General features: G+C 38.4%; 1 long non-coding RNA gene across 1 annotated transcript in view; it reads right to left on the bottom strand.

Annotated features, from left to right (window-relative positions):
* LOC129459501 (uncharacterized) overlaps positions 1–15194 on the bottom strand; it is a 69655-nt gene that overhangs the window by 15648 nt on the left and 38813 nt on the right. The window lies entirely within an intron of this gene.

A 15194-nucleotide genomic window follows, 5' to 3' on the forward strand; every position in this document is an offset into this window, starting at 1 on the left:
ATTTTTTATTAGTATAAAATATTTTCTAATTAATTATCAGAATTTTATTATTATGACCATTTGTTAATATTATTCTATATTAATCATGAATAATTATCAATAGCAATAATTTTATTAAGTAGTGTTATAATTATAATTTATATTCTGTGTTTATTCACAGACTAGTCCCTTCTGCCTTCTGGGCAGGTCACATCTGAAAGATTATCCTTTTTGAATCAGTTTGAGTGTTCTAGTGACCAGGCCACACGGTTTCTCTTGACATTTAAAAATGTAAGTTGTTCCACCCAGCCACAGAAGCATACCTAATGTGGGATTCTTATTTATTTAAAGGCGAAAACAGACCAAGCTAATCTATGGTGTTATAAGTCAAGATGGTGGTTGCGTTTGGGGGTGGTAGTGACTGAAAAGGGGCATAAAGGTGGGGGCAGGGCTTCAGGAGTGCTATAATGGACTGCGTTCTCAATGTGGGTGCGGATTGCATGAGTGGATTCTGATTGTAACAATTCACCAAGCTGTGTGTTTTAATGTGCAATTATGTAAATAAATATTACACTGCAATAAAAAGTGAATTTTTTTCTTCTAAAAAAATGGGATACATGTCTAGAACATGCAGGTTTGTTACATAGGAAAATGTGTGCCATGGTGATTTGCTGCACCTATTGACCTGTCCTCTAAGTTCCTTCCCCTCACCCCCGACCCCCCAACAGGCCCTGGTGTGTGTTGTTCCTCTCTCTGTGTCCATGTGTTCTCATTGTTCAACTCCCACTTATGAGTGAGAATGTGCAGTATTTGGTTCTCTGTTTCTGTGTTAGTTTGCTGAGGATAATGGCTTCCAGCTTCATCCATGTCCCTGCAAAGGACATGATTTCATTCCTTTTCATGGCTGCATAGTATTCCATGGTGTATATAGACCACATTTTCTTTATCTAGTCTATCATTGATGGGCATTTGGGTTGGTTCCATGTCTTTGCTATTGTAAATAATGCTGCAATAAACATATGTGTGCATGTGCCTTTATAGTAGGATGATTTATATTCCTTTGGGTATATATCCAGTAATGGGATTACTGGGTCAAATGGTACTTCTGGTTCTAGTTCCTTGAGGAATCGCCACACTGTCTTCCACAATGGTTGAGCTAATTTACATTCCTACCAACAGCATAAAAGCATTCTTGTTTCTTCACAGCCTCACCCGCATCTATTATTTCCTGAATTTTTAATAATCACCATACTGACTGGCATGAGAAAGTATCTCATTGCGGTTTTGATTTGCATTTCTCTGATGAACAGCAATGTTGAGCTTTTATTCACGTTTGCTGGCCACATAAATGTCTTCATTTGAGAAGCGTCTGTTCATACCTTTGTCCACTTTTTGATGGAGCTGTTTTTTTCTTTTAAATATGTTCAAGTTCCTTGTAAATTCTGGATATTAGATCTTTGTCAGATGGGTAGATTGCAAAATTTTTCTCCCATTCTGTAGGTTACCTGTTCACTTTGATGACAGTTTATTTTGCTGTGCAGAAGCTCTTTAATTAGATCCCATTTGTCCATTTTGGCTTTCATTGCAATTGCCTTTGGTGTTTTAGTCACGAAGTCTTTGCCCATGCCTATGTCCTGAATGGTATTGCCTAGGTTTTCTAATCGGGTTTTTATGGTTTTGGGTTTTACATTTAAGTCTTTAATCCATCTTGAGTTAATTTTTGTATAACGTGCAAGGAACAGGTCCAGTTTTAGTTTTCTGCATATGACTAGCCAGTTTTCCCAGCACCATTTACTGAATAGAAGATCCTTTCCCCAATGCTTGTTTTTGGCAGATTTGTAGAAGATTAGATGGTTGTAGATGTGTGGTATTATTTCTGAGGTCTCTGAGAAATATTACACTCCAATAAAAAGTGAAAAATTTTATAAGTATCTTGTTCAAGTCCTTTTCTATAAATGATTTGCAGAAACATGACCATATATGTTAAATGGTATGGAAATTTAGAAATAGTAATTTCATACAATTCTGTTATACTCTGAAAGTTTCTTGATTCATTACTCTCTCACAAAGAAATATTTGCTTGATTATGATTTTTAAAATTTTCACTCTATTGTGTTCCAAAAGAGGATACTAAGAAACAATAAAAAAAGTGTTTTCATTCTGGTGGTAAGGATGCCAATCATAAAAATAACAACTACCATTTTTTGAACGTTTATTATACATCACAAACATTGCATGGATTATCTCTGATATTCCCAACGTCTGATGAGATGAGTTTTGTTATTTTCTTGCAGATGGGATAACTGAGGCTCAGAGACTTCATTTAATTTTCCCAAGTCCACATAGATTTATGTCAGGTTTAATTCCCAAACCTGTTCTTTTAGCACCACATCACATTGCCCATGGGTCTGTTTCTCACAACAATGTCAGTTCACTGAAATATACCACGAAGACAGCTTCTGCGCTGACCACTCAGCACTGTAGAGACTTGGAACACATTCGCTTCCACTTCTAAGGATTCCTAAGGAATCCTTAGGCTGTGGATGTTTTTGTTTTCGTTTTTTAACCTTATCTTCCTAAGTTAATATCCCTCCTAAGTACTTAGATAGAGCTTGAAGCACCATGAAAATGTATTGGAGATTCAATTTCATCTTCTGCTTTGTAAAAATATAAAAATGGATTGATGGCTGGGTGTGGTGGCTCGTGCCTGAAATCCCAGCACTTTGGGAGGCCGAGGCAAGCTGATCATGAGGTCAGGAGTTTGAGGCCAGCCCGGCCAACATGGTGAAACCCCATCTCTACTAAAAATACAAAAAATTAGCCGGGCATGGTGGCAGGCGCCTGTAATTCCAGCTACTCGGGAGGCTGAGGCAAGAGAATCACTTAAACCCGGGAGGCGGAGGTTGCAGTGAGCCGAGATCGTGCCACTGCACTCCAGCCTGTGCAAAAGAGCAAGACTCAAAAAAAAAAAAAAAAAAAAGGATTGATAGTCTAGATATCCTAAAGCTGATTTTTTACATCAATTACAGTAAATAAAATAAGGAGACATGAGTGAAAGGTGGTAGAAGGTACAGTTTTATCTGTTAAGAGAAAAAATAATTTTTCATCAATAATCTATCACAAAACAGAGATCTTCTTTGACTATCATGTGGAACTCTCAACAGAACTTTTAAACCCTCCTGGTAGAGAAAGGAGAGGATGGATTTATTTGTCTCCTTGTAAGAAGATAGGGAAGTAAAGCTTCTTACATTGATTTTTTTTTAAATATACATAAAGACTAAAATTAGACTGATAGAATTGCATTATAGACAAACTTCTCTCCCTGCGCCTCTTCTACCCCTTTACCTCTTCCCCACAGTCACACGACTTTTTCTTCCACTCCAGTGGTGCATGTCTACAGAGGCAGTTCCTGGGCTAATGTTAGTGATGACACAGATTTACTTAGTTCTAAATAAAAAATTCACTGAGTGCCTGCCATATATACCAGACGTTCTATGTATTGGATGATGAGGCTACTATGGTAAGTTGGATATTTCTCCTGCCTTCAGAAAGCTTCCAGTCTTGTCACTAATGGATTTGGGGCCCAGTACCCTTAAAATCACCTCAGAGCTGCCTGAATCCATAGACTACTTGCAGAATCACTGGTTTTACTTGGATCAAGCCATCTGAGAAGGTATCTGTCTCAACAGCCCCCCAACCTCCACCCTCCCTGCACTTTTATTTAACAAGTCACCTGTTTTCATGCAACAAACACCATTTGCCATCCATTTAATTTCCCCTTCAATACTCAAGTTCACACTCTCCTTTGCATTGTCCCACTTGTCCCTATGTTCATGGTTCCCTTCAGTTGTATCCTAGGAACACACGTGTGCACATGCATCATCTCTCCAACTCTTTGAAGACAGGGACCCTGACTTTTAGTTAGTGCATGCTTAGAATGCCTTGTTCAGAGTTGGTTTGCATAGTCAATTTAGCTTAGGAAATATTGTTGGTCAACTGACTATTTAATGAATGACTCTGAGACTACCTATTCCATATTTCAAAACATATTGGCTAATCCAGAAGTGTTTCTTTGGGATGAGGCCAGCTGAGGTGGAACAATAGGGCACGCTATTCAATGGGGGTATTTAGCTCATTGTGTTTGATGTATAATCACAGGCCAAGAGTTTGTCAAAAGTAACTGATAATGAGCATTGTGCTCTCCTTGCTAAACCTAATTCTGTGAGAAAAAAGTCAGATAGAATTAAATGAAAATTCAATCATTGATCCTTCCCAGAATCTGTCCTAACATCAAAAATTCCAGAGGTTCTACAGCAAAGTAGAGTGGAATAATTCCTAGAACCACAGGGAGTTGTATAGATTTAAATAAAATTCTTATGAGCAAAACTACCGAGTGCTATTCCATTCCCACTCCTCCTTTCCTAGAAAGGTGTCCAGTTATTCCAGAAATCAATGTGAAAGGTTTATAGGAATTACCCTCTTCTCTAATACCCTGTATTCACATTTTAGAATGGCTTTATGTCTTTAAATCTAATACCCTGAACATTGTTCTCTAATACAATTTTCCCCCAAGTAAATTTTTCCCCCAAGTAAAGCAAAGGATAAGCAGGAGTGAGACTTGAGATCACCATTTACAAGGTATGGGATGGATTCCTCAAAGAAGAGCCCTCAAGACTACAGCAAACGCAGGCTATCTACATTTGCCAATAAAATCCCTTGCTGAGTAGCCACTAAATAGTGCAACACCACAATCCCTTATTGAATCCCAGCCCATACTTCCTAAGGCAGTTAGACTCCTTCTAAGCTAGACTTCACAGATGATTTCCATGCTTTTGGGAAAATACAGTTTTGGAACACAACTAAACTGTGACCCTGGATGAGGCAGGCTATCTAGACATACCAACACAGTGTAGTGGATAAAAGTCAGATTGCCTCATTTTGTTCTGGACTTACTGGATTTGTTTGAGTGCCAGCTTCACCACTCACTCTACAGTCACCCTGTGGAGTAATTTGCTTAACTTCAGTTTCCTCAGCTGTGGAATGGTAGAAATAACCCTTATTGAGCTATTTTGAAGACTGATTTAGACAACCTGTGTGAAATGTTGAGCATAACATCTGGCATGCTTGAGTGCTCAGTAAATTATTATTTGTCCCACTCCACTGGATCTCAGATGCAAAACGTGTAATGGATACCATATCCTTCCAAAGCGGGGCAGGCTTTCCGCTCTTGTGACTGCATAAATTCTAAATCTTAGAGTTTCTGTTGGAGATACCCAAGTCTTGAGGAAAACCTTCACTGCTTAATCCTGAATTCCAGACTAGAAGAGGGAACTTATAACTTCCAAATAGTTAAGCATTGAAAGGTGGGATTGGAAAAGTGTCCTTTTAAAGTAATTTGAGGGCATCAGCCTTCTCACTAGCATGTCCCAAAGTGTGTTCTGCCTAGCACTAGTTCTGCAAAATGCTCAAAAAACCCATGATCAAATACATTTTAAAAAATTACCACCTACCATCTCCCTCTCTTGTAGATTTTTATATACATCAACATATTAAAGGTATGAAAAGATCATGCAGAAAAAAACCTGTTCAGCTTCATCTCACATAGTATTTCTGCCACTTATTTCACCACAGATACTTTGTTAATATCTTGGAACTCGTGTTTTGAGAAAAACACATTGGAAATGGAGGAGACTGTCAAGGACAATAATAAATGATGGTATTGGAAACACCGAGCATTCCATTTTGCCAAATTCTGAAAAAATAAAAATAGAATCTTAAAAATTGTGCAGTAGTTAGTACTGGGCACAATTAAGTTCTCCTTTCACAAAATGATCTTACCTGGGCCTGAATACCTGAGGTCTTGCTCACACTGGCATGGTTACAAGGGTCATGTACACAAAGATGACCTATTTGTTTGTGAAGAACTTTATGTACTTATTAAGCACAAATAGCTTGAGTTTAATTTTGATTTTTCAGAAGAAATTGTGTCTTTTTTAGAAAACTGATCATTGAACTCCATTCCACACCAGTTTGTTTTCCCCTCTCGCACTCTCTTTGTGTAGTAATCTACTATAGAATCTGTTCCCACAGGTTTGGGGAATATAAAAGAAGCCTACAATCCCCCAGCCCCCCTTCCCGTTTCCCTCCTAATGCCCCAGAGCAGCTGGCAGGGTTTATTGCTCTTCCCCAACATTGGCTCTCTTCTATACATGGAGTAAGATTGATGATCCTCATTCTAAAATGTGAAGATCCAGCATGCGCCTTTGTCCTATGTCCCCTGAGAGTGAATTGGCATCAGCAGCATTCGGTAAAGAGGCAGCACTTTTTGGTACATCAGGAGTGACAGTGACAGTATGGAGCAAGCCTGCAGGGGCCTCTCCACCACCCCCACCCCTGTCAATCTCTACCTTGAGCTCAGTACCCACTGGGGCAGACTGCTGCCTCACCAGACAATACCATGGAAAGAGTGCTCAGGTCCAAATCCCCTGCAGGGCCCACTTTGCAAGGTTGGCTGGGGGAAGCTGTAGCCATAGTGAAATGGCCGTTTATTTAAAGGTACCTTCAGTTACAACTGTGAGGGTACATAGATGTCAAGCCAACAAGCTGGTGTGTGTGTGTGTGTATGTGTGTGCAGGAGCATGTGTAACCACACATCTGTACACCTAAGAAGAGAGAAGCCAATCAATAACTACCCTGTATTTCTTAGCTCTCCTCTTGGAAGTCAGCCTGCATGACTCCAAAGACAGGTTGCACAAACCTGGCATCTTACAAGATTCTCATCAGGCTCTCATTTTTTTGTGTCACTAGTTTGGCTGAAATAAAAATTCAAAGCCCCCACAATATTGAACCACCATTCCAGACCCAGCCAAGGTTTGGAACATAAAGTGAGCTGAATGAACCAGCCTGTAGGCAACCCAGGGAAAGTAATTGTTCTTCCTAGCAGCACGGCTGCTTTTCTGCTTAGCATCTGAACAAGTTAATTTGGAAACATGGCCCTCTGGAAAGAAATGGCGCTTCTCTCAGCATCCCATGGATTCATGAGGAGAGATGCCCTTTCACCAGGTAGAAACAGTAAATTACATTTGAAACACATTTCTATTGAATGAGGAAAAATCCTTCTTTTTCCCAGGAGCTCCTCTTTTTGCCTGGTAGCACCATTTAACATCAATTGCCCAACTTCAGAGTTCACTTTTTGCTCACATCAGTGTCTGGCAACTAGGGGAAGAATTTTACTAGTTGAACAAGGAGCAGTTGAATTAAATACAAAATCACATAAAGAAGTTTGCTCTTTGCCAATCCTGGGCTTCAAGGAACTGATCTCAGCAGCATCTAAATTGGACAAATTGGCTAAATTGATCCTGCTTCATAGAAAGGGTACTTCATCTAGATCCAATCAATGGCAGATTGAGGTGTGATGTGAAATGAGGGGAAGGAATCAGGCAGCCAACTATTTCTAGGGTAGGAGTCTGGCTTTAAGGAGTAAAAATGCCTCCATTTCATGTTGGTTTTATTACCCCCTAAACACCAGTGCCCTTGAATTGTGTGCTCCAGGACTGCCCTTGTGTTTGAGCTGAGGGCTGGATGGCAGTGAGCTCAGAAAGAGAGAACTAGAGAAATCCAATCTAGACATTGTGTCTTTTGTTCTGTCCACAGCTTGACCAGTCTGTATTTGACCCTCCATCACCAATTAATTAAAAAACAAAAGCAGAGAGGACCTTCTAAGCTTCTGGCATTGAACTAGATCTTTACAAAATTATTTTTAATACTACAGGCCTGGAAAGTCAGTTATCAAGTATAACTGAGTAGGTTTGCCTGGATGTTCATCCCAGCCACCAGCGATTAGCTGTGTGATATGGGGTGAGTCAGTTTAGCTCTCTGAGCCTCAGTTTTCTCATCTATAAAATTGGGATATTGAAAGTGCCTACTTCACAGGGTCGTGGAGAGGATTAAATGTGATAATTATTTAACAAGCACTTGTTACAGTGCTTCTTATTCTCATCTGGGGAAAAAGGCTCAGAGAGGTCAATTTATCCCAGTCCTTACTAATAAGTCACAGAGTTGGGGGGTCCAAACTAGATTTACTGTACACCAAAGCCCATGCACCTTCCACCAGGTCATGTTGCAATGATCAGAAGCAATCATTATATGCCCAGTGCTGTATGCTCTGTGATAAGATCTGTAAAATGGAAATGCAAAATAAACCCAATATATCATTTCTCTTCTCAAAAGCAACCTAGACGATGAACACTAATGTATGGTGCTGACCATAAGTGGAATGAGTTTCCAAAAGATGCTCTGTGTCACTTCAGACAACAACAACCCAATTCGTATCTCCATATATCCTATGCTACCATGCTTGAATCTTAGGAAACTTTCAGTAGTCACTTCTTGTTCTCTAATATCACAGCTGTTTGTATACTTATAGACTCTCCTATCCCCTTTCATAGAAATTATACATTTATATATGACTCTTTCTTCTTCTGGGCAGCAACTCCTTGAATGCAAATATTGCCTAACGTTTTCATGGTAAGTTCTGAGCAAATAGATGCTTGATGAATGAATTACTGAATAAATGAGTACATTTCTTTATTTGCCAGGAAAGAATTGGCCATTGCTTGCATAACTTCTGTCTAAGGCACAGGGGGTGGGTGCCAGTATAAAAGACATTGTCCTGAAGAAATTTACATAGCATATCAATATTTTCCATATACTTATACTTGAATATTTTCAAGTTTGCATTGTTGTTTGTGTTACTTTTGTAAACCTTTTGTTTTCATCCAGACTCTAAGCTCTTGGAGAGTGGAAATCGTGATGAATACTCCTTTATTTATTCCATGTAACACTCTGGACAAGAGTAGGCTTTGATTTTGTCATATTGAATTCAATTACCGGTTCAGTAGGAGAGACAAGATAAATTGCAAGGCAACCCATGTGTATCAGTATACTCACAAATGTGGAATATTAGGATATTAGGATAAAATATGCTCAAAGTTGAGAGAATTTAATGAAACCCAGGATACTTAGGTAGGACAAATGTCTTCAGACAAAGAAATTAAGGTTTACTATCACATATGTGAACCCTGAAAGAGCCAGTCTGTAAAGTTGGATCCTGAGTGGCTAACTGGGCCTAAATTCAAAATAGAGTGAAATGACCGTTTGCTGACTAGAGGTCACACACATAGTCTCTGTTCCTGGAAAACCCCCATGCTCACTTAACTTTGGGATTTGTATAGCTGTCTGTTCCTATTTATGCCACCTGAATCAACCAATGGACAATGACCTGCATTGGCCAATCAGAACTCAAGGAGCATCAACCAATTCGAACAAAGCAAGTTTGCATTCTTTATCCGCATAAGCAAACCAAAGTGGGAAACCGGGCAGGAAATTTCCCTATAAAAGACAGGCCGTCTCTTTGTTCTCTTGAAACACGGCTGCATCTCCCAGGTTTGCAAACTGTTAGCTATAATAAAGTCTCTTTCCCCTTTTTAAAAGAAAATTATTTTCAGTGGATTCTGGTTCAATTTTCTTTATGACGAAATTCACCTGTGAAGTGAGGGAGAGGATTGCAAATATAGGCCAAAGATAACAATAGGTCTCAAGGTGGCATATGGAAATAGTGGCAGGTAGAGACTCAAACTCACGTAACTTAGCCAACTAATGGACTATCTCCTTCCTGTTTTTCTTCAACAAATGTAATTTAAAAAATGACACAGGTTAGTCTTTTAACCAATCATGTGCCTGGTGCTGTGTCAAGAGCTATGGAAATAGCAGTCACAAAGCCAGGCAAAATCACTGCCCTTAAGAAGCTTATAATCTGAAGACATCACAGTGCACATAAAGAACGAAGCCAGGCCGGGCGTGGTGGCTCACGCCTGTAATCCCATCACTTTGGGAGGCTGAGGCGGGTAGATCACCTAAGGGCAGGAGTTCTAGACCAGCCTGGCCAACATGGTGAAACCCTGTCTCTACTAAAAATACAAAAATTAGCTGGGCGTGGTGGCGGGTGCCTGTAGTCCCAGCTACTCGGGAGGCTGAGACAGGAGAACGGCGTGAACCCGGGAGGCGGAGGTTGCAGTGAGCCGAGATCACACCACTGCACTCCAGCCTGGGCAACAGAGTGAGACTCCATCTCAAAAAAAAAAAAAAGAGAGAGAGGAGGAAGGAAGAAAGAAACCACAAGAAGTGTGGGTAGAAACACAGGCCCTGAAGTCAGCCTTTCTAGGTTTGAATCCTAGCTACCAGCAAGGACTCTGAGACCTTATGCAAGTAATATGAATGTCTCTGTGGCTCATTTTCTCCAGTTATACAGTGAAGAAAATAGGATTAGGTTTATAGGGTAGTTGTTCTGAATATTTAATGAGATAATAGAGGAAGAATTTAGTGGAGCTCCTATTAAATGATAAATGCTTAAAAAATGTTAGCTATTATTGTTATTAAAGAAAGGTGATGTTCTTATTCTCAAGAATGAGACACTCTAATAAATAGTTTGTGTATTTTATTTTATTCCACTTGATTTTCAAAACAACTTAATGATGTAGGTATTATTATTCTCATTTTATGGACAAGAATACAAAGATTTTTAAATAATGTAATTATGGTCACATAATAAATGGAGTCAGAATTTGAATCCTGGTCTGTTTCTTCCCAAAAGTCATACTCTTTCAGCTAGTCAATCCTGATTTAATAAATTATTGAATTCGAAGGCAATAAACCCTTCTCTTCATTTTTAAAATTCTTGCCTGAAATGAGATATTTCATTTCATATTTATCCTTTTCTTCTTGTGCTGTCTTTACTCTTTCTCTTCATACCCATTTGATTTAGTGTAATGATGAGATGGGTAAATATTTTCTTCTCAACCTGCAAATTAACTTCTTAAGGCAAAGTTTCATCCATCATTGTTTTTTCCTTAAGTTGTTCTGCAGTACAAACAGCTCAAAATAGAGCTTGGCACCTATTAATAGCTCAGAAAATTAGCTTTTATTATAATTGTTATTAGTCTTTATCGACTCTTTTAAAACATCTACCTGACAAGATTTTGATATTTCTAGTCCTAAATTAATTTTCTCCTTGCTGTTATCCAAACGTTCACGCTTTTGAAATAAATTGTTCTTCTCACTAGTATGTATGGCCTGTGTGTCACATTACATCTCAGATTGGACAGGTTTCTCTGACCCTGATAGTCTTAGTGGTTGTGCAATCATGTTCTTCACATCTAGATCCTCCCAGGTGTGTGTTCTGGCCTGCTCCAACTTGGCCCAGCCCTAGGTACTACAGACCTTCAAACCCAAGTCAGTATCACCAAGGTCCTGTTCCAAAGAGAACCAAGTCTGGCAGGAGATTAGGAGCTGCATCTCCTCCAGAAACTCATGCAGATATTTGGCTTACTTTCCTAAGCCTGAACTATAGGGTTCCCGGAGATTCACTGGACAATTTTGTGTCCCCTCAAATTGAAGCTTCTCCCACTCATCCCCTCTACCTGGCTCAGGCTACAAATCTCTAGTCCTTGATTTGAACACTAGTCATTTCTCTAAACTGAGTCTTTTATTGAACTCATTGAAGCCCCGATAAATTCCTATCTCTTAACAGCTCCCTCAACCTGGAGCCCCAGCCAGTGGCTGGGTTACTGTTTCAACCCAGTGGATTTTTTTCCAGGAAAAAATATGTTGCTCCTCATTCACTATTGAACAAAATCTCCTCTTGCATTTCTTCCATCCACTGAAAGGGATTTTAACATTTCATTTCAATAAACATTTAGTATGATGTATCTCTTAGCTTAAGCACTTAACAGCACAAAAAATAAATCAGATTTATTCTTGAGAAACTTTTAGAGTTGTGAGACAAACCAACAGTAAATGAAAAAAGTGTGCTTTAAATGGAGGTAAAAAGTAAGCTAGAAACAGAAAGAAATATGTAACATACTATCTCTGAGGGGTGGGCGTGTGTGTGTGTGTGTGTGTGTGTCTGCGTCTGTGTGTGTTTGTGTATACTGCAAATGATTAGAAATACCAGTCTCTTACAACTGAATTCTAAATAATTTCCATGTTTTTAATTGTGTCTATGTTAATATGTATATGTATCTCTTTTTTGGTGAGGGAGAATGGGAGAAAAAGGAAATGATTACATTATTGTGGATACTTTTATTCACCACAATGGAAGTCTTTAAACATAAAGTTGATGTACATTAAGAGGCGAGACCCAGAGCGTATCATCTAAAGAAGATTCCTCCCACTTTTCTTCTGCTTACACCAATCCATCCAACCATACATGAATTTATATTCAATGTACTCAATTTATTCAGTGTATAATATTGCTTTGTGAACTATGGGAAATATAAATATGACCCAGTTTTTCCCCTCAAATAACTGACATGCTAGTTGAGCTGATAACATATTTTAGAGCCTGAAGATATCTTAGATATTATCTAGTTTAACTCTTTCAATTAAGAGAGATAAAGTAACTTTCCTGAGGTTGCACATCAGGATAAGGAGTCACATCCCTATCTTATTACCTAAATACATTATTGTCACTATGTTATACTTGCTTTACATAGTGAGCTTAAACTTACATGAAAAATTCAACATGGCAAGGCAGTATAGGATGAGGGCTAAAATATTATAAAACCAACATTAGTTTTCATTCATTGAGTGCTTACTAGGTATCAGACACCATTCTAAGTTTATTTATTAACCCATTTAAAAATCAGAACTGGATATATACCCAAAGGATTATAAATCATTCTGCTATAAAGACACATTCACATGTATGTTTATTGCAGCACTATTCACAATAGCAAAGACATGGAATCAACCCAAATGCTCTTCAATATTAGACTGGATAAAGAAAATGTGGCACATATATACCATGGAATACTATGCAGCCATAAAAAAGAATGAGTTCATGTCCTTTGTAGGGACATGGATGAAGCTGGAAACCATCATTCTCAGCAAACTAACACAGGAACAGAAAACCAAACGCTGCATGTTCTCACTCATAAGTGGGAGTTGAACAATGAGAGCATATGGGCACAGGGAGGGGAACATCACACACTGGGGCCTGTTGGGGGATGGGAGACAAGGAAAGGGATAGCATTAGGAGAAATAACTAATGTAGATGACGGGTTGATGGGTGCAGCAAACCACCATGGCATGTGTATACCTATGTAACAAATCTGCGTGTTCTGCACGGGTATTCCAGAACTTAAAATATAATATAAATTAATAAATAAATAAAATAAAAAAAGATTAGGGTGGAGCAGCCAGCTTCTTCGTGCACTATGTAAATGGAATACCTGGTTCAACCAATCCTCTGTACCCTATGTAATTCAGACACTGCCTTCTCAGGCTCATCTATAAAACCAGCCACATCTCACTGAGAACCGGGAGACCCATTCCAAACCTCTTCCTTCTGCACAAGGGAGCTTTTCTCTTTTGCATATTAAACTTCCATTCTTAAACTCAAAAAAAAATCAGAACATCTCTAGGAGGTAGACATTATTATAACATGCTTTTGACAAATTAGTAAATGAGGTACAGAGAAGACGAGTAACTTATCCAAGATCATATGGTTAGTATGTATAAGAAATGAGTTTTAAGTCTAGAAAATCCACCTCCAGTGTCAGTGCTCTTAAACACAATGCATTACTTTTTCAAAACCTGTAGATTACTCGGAAAATAAATGCTACTACAGTGTTATAGTGGGCAAAATAATTACATTGTTAATTGATTAGAGAAGGTGTTTTGGATGAGATAGGATATATCATTAAAAAGATATACATATAAAATTTTGATATGCTAAAAATAAAATAAAAAGGGTGAAATAAAAATAAAAAAAGATAGAACATGAATAAATATGAGTAAAAGTGAATGTGCAAGACATAGATTAGTGAACAGACCAAGGTTAGAGCAATGGTTCATGCTGAGAGGAATAGGAGGTTCAGAAGGAAAATATAAATAAGCTCTGGTACTAGACTAAGGAGCTCCCATTGAACTTTTTTGAACTGAGAATTGACATTGAATAAAGTATGTTTAATTTTGTATATGGATGGAACCAAAAGCAACACATCAAAAAATTGGAAAGTCAAGAAGCTAAAAGGCAACACACCAGTGTAGTACTCCAGGCTTGAGTGGTGAACACTCCACTAATTTTCTTCCCAACCTACTGGCTATGCCTTTGAGTCTCCTTTGCTGGGTACTTTTCACCTTCTTGGCCCTTAAATTTTGGAGTGTCCCAGATTTCCATTGTCAAATCTCTTTTCTTCTCTATGTACAATTATACCCTTATGCCATGACATTAAATAGCCTGCATATGCTGATAATTCTTTATTGCATGCTTAATATTTTCATTTGGATATCTAGCCTTACGTGTAATCAGATAAAAACCTGACATTTTAGTATTCCTCTGAAACTTTTTCCTCCTCTCTTCATTCAGTGGCTCAAGGTCAGTCTTGACTCTTCCTTACACAATGCTTGTCAGCAAATTACATCTATTTTCAAGTTTTGACCACTTTATAATACTTCCCCAATACCCTAGTGCAAGCTTCCATCAGCCTTCCACATTTCTCACTTACTTGCCCATTTCTCCTCTCTGCGTACACATACTCTGTTCTCTATATAGTAGTGTGATCCTTTAAAAAAAAAAGCCAAATCCTGCCATTTTCCATTGATTATCTAACCCAGTACAATCCAATATTTATTGTGATCCTCAACAAGTTTCTGCATGAGCTGTGTCCTGCCATCTCCCTCTGTTCTCCAACCCCTTTTCATCACTCCATTTACACCCAACATACTCAGTTCAATTCAATTCAGTGTATGCTACTGCTTTGTGAACTGTGAAGAATATATTAGTAAATATAAATTGACTTCTTGTCTTAAAATAACTGACAATGTAGTTGAGTTGATAAGATATTTTAGAGCCTCATGATATCTTAAAGATCATCTAGTGCAACTCTTTCAGTCTAGAGAAGAGAAGTGACATTTTTGACGTTGCACATCAGGACAAGAAGTTATATCATTTATCTTTTTACCTATACTCATCCCATTATGTTATACTTGCTTTTTATGTTATATGTTCCTGCCACATAGATTTCCGTACTGTTTCTAGGATATACCAAGTCCCTTCTTTCCTGGGGCTTCTTAGCTTTTCTAGATGACACTCATTCCAAATTGTCACCTTTATTTATGGAGATTTCTGCTAAAATATCACTAACTCAAAAGGA

Source organism: Symphalangus syndactylus, chromosome 13 (assembly GCF_028878055.3).
Source record: "Symphalangus syndactylus isolate Jambi chromosome 13, NHGRI_mSymSyn1-v2.1_pri, whole genome shotgun sequence".
NCBI lineage: Eukaryota > Metazoa > Chordata > Mammalia > Primates > Hylobatidae > Symphalangus > Symphalangus syndactylus.